The sequence below is a fragment of the Grammomys surdaster genome, unplaced genomic scaffold, assembly GCF_004785775.1.
Source record: "Grammomys surdaster isolate TR1022 unplaced genomic scaffold, NIH_TR_1.0 164, whole genome shotgun sequence".
NCBI lineage: Eukaryota > Metazoa > Chordata > Mammalia > Rodentia > Muridae > Grammomys > Grammomys surdaster.
In genome coordinates, this window is record NW_021604612.1 from 2,846,872 (window position 1) to 2,849,544 (window position 2,673).

Below are 2,673 nucleotides of genomic sequence, written 5' to 3' on the forward strand. Positions count from 1 at the left end.
CAGATTGGCACGCCAAGGACAGACAATAGACAAAGAAAGCAGAACTGAGGATTTTACCTGTAGAAGCCAGAGAAAATGCAGAACATCTCCTCATTTTCTCTGTTCCTAAGAGAGCTCTGAATTAGCTTTTGCCTTCTATTTTTTTGCTGACACAGCCCAGAGAGAGGACAACTCCTTTTCTGAAACCCTCTCTCTCTCATATTCAAGACCTAACTCTTCATCTCTTTCTTTAGACGGTGTAGCGGCAGCTATTGAGAGTTGCTCTTCAGTGCCCTGCTTTCTTAATTTCCCAATTCCTTCTAACCCTGGTCCTCTCGCCGGAGGCAGCTCTTAGGCTGCAGGTGAATGCCTATTTAGAATTCTCCTGTCCCATGTTCCACTGTCACCCACTAGGTAAAGTCGGCATCGGGTCAACACCTATTCAGCCTAGACCGTATTCCCTTAAACACACTTCCTGCAAACACAGCCTCCAAAAAGTAACTGGCGCTACCATCAATGCTGTTCATTGCTTACCAAGTTCGGGATACTCTTCTTCTCCCGTTTTCCGTGGAGCTCCACCTAATGCACCATTTCTCAGTGGGTCCCCCATTTTCAGGCCTCTCTTTGGGGCACCAACTGTAGCCGCCTGTGGCCACGGACCAACTGGGTTCACCTGAAAGGAAGGCTGGAAATGAAGAAGGGGATGGAGGGTGAGAGAAACATGGAGCCAAGACAAAGTTCTCTGATCGAGGCTCGAAGTTTAATGTTCAGCTCTTAATTTAAATGTTCAGCTCTTAATTTAAAGGGAAAGCCCCACCAAACCAAACTCAGCCAATGCATACAGAATCTACTTTTGTTGGAGAAAGGGAAGTTCCAGCTTGTACCATTCAGGTCTGCCCAGAGGAGACTATTTTCTTGGGCTTGAATTTAAAAGGACAGGGGTAGCTGATTGGGGGGGGGGGGGAATGGGACTACAGGACCATGAGAAAAGGGACTCACTGTTTTTTTTTTTGGTTTTTCGAGACAGGGTTTCCCTGTATAGCCCTGGCTGTCCTGGAACTCACTCTGTAGACCAGGCTGGCCTCGAACTCAGAAATCCACCTGCCTCTGCCTCCCAAGTGCTGGGATTAAAGGTGTGCGCCACCACCGCCCAGCGAGAAAAGGGACTCTTGATGAGAGTAGGGTGCACAGTTAACACTCATGTCCCATCATCAATGGCGATCCTGTTACTTCTTGCCCAAGCTTTGGGTTCTATCAGAAGCCTCTGGTCTGCAAGCTCCAAAATCGGCTTTATCCAGAATCCAGACCCACGTGAATTCTGCTCTTTTGGAGTTCACACACCTCACTCCTGTGGCAGAAATTTCCCTGCCCAATCTATTTGCAGCAGGAAGCCTATGATTGGACAGGAAAAAAGGAGGGGGAGCTAAGGGTGGCAGAGAGAGAAAGAGAGAGACATGGAGAGATGCAAGGACAAAGAAAAAAAGGCAGGCGGGCAGTGGTGGCGCACGCCTTTAATCCCAGCACTTGGAAGGCAGAGGCAGGTGGATTTCTGAGTTCGAGGCCAGCCTGGTCTACAGAGTGAGTTCCAGGACAGCCAGAGCTACACAGAGAAACCCTGCCTCGAAAAACCAAAAAAGAAAAAGAAAAAAGGCAAAATGGCAGCGGACATAGACTCGTATGGTTCAAGTAAATAGGAAGATATGTATTGAAATATATAATATGCATATATCATATATATATATATATATATATATATATATATATATATATATATATATCCATTAGTTAACTTTAAGTATCAAGAGTTTTGATTTACTGGGTTACTGGAAGCTAGGTCTGCCAACAACCAGGTGGTTATGGCTGTGAAGGAACTAGTGGCTCCAGGGACGAGCAAACCAGAGCTGGAAGCACAGCAACTGGTCACAACAGCAACTAGCTAGAGAGAGTACCCTGGAGAACACCCAACTGGGAAAAGGCAGCCTGCCAGTAGCTGGCTTTAGTGCGGGAACATGGCAGCTGGACCGGGAGCCAGCCGGAGGCCTCATTCCTCATACCTCCTGCTATACACTCGTCACACTCCATCACTGAGGGAAGGCAGGGTAGGATTCCGGGCAGGAACCTGGAGGCAGGAGCTGAAGCAGAGGCCATGGAGGGTGCTGCTTACTGGCTTATTCTTCTGACTTCCCCAAACTTCTTTCTTATAGCCCCCAGGCCCACTCACTGAGGGGTCACAGGGCCCACAGTGAGCTGGTTCCATCCACATGAAGTCATGAACCAAGACAGCAAAGCATCTCTACAGACTGGCCTGTAGGCTGCTTCTAGGAGGCATTTTTAAATTAAGAATCCCTCTTCCCAGATATTTCTAGGTTTGAGAAGTTTGCAAGAATCAACCAGCACAATATCTTCCCTCAGAGACATTTGCACACCCATGGCTCTGACTGCTCTGTTCAGTGGGAAGGAAATGGAATTAGCCCAGATGTCTACCAACAGATGAATGGATAGCAAAATATACAGTGAATGTGCACACTAGAATCTTATTCAGCTGTGAAAAAGAAGGGAGGAAGGACAGAAGGAAGGAAGGAAGGAAGGAAGGAAGAAAGGAAGGAAGGGAGGAAGGAAGGAAGGAAAGACAGACAGAAAGAAAGAAAGAAAGAGAGAGAGAGAGAGAAAGAAAGAAAGAAAGGAAGGAAGGAA

The 2,673-nt window shown here is 47.3% G+C and overlaps 1 pseudogene; it reads left to right on the forward strand.

The window, feature by feature from the left end:
* Nucleotides 1–1,634: 1,634 nt before the first annotated feature.
* Nucleotides 1,635–2,673, forward strand: part of LOC114619585 — a 3,020-nt pseudogene continuing 1,981 nt past the window's right edge.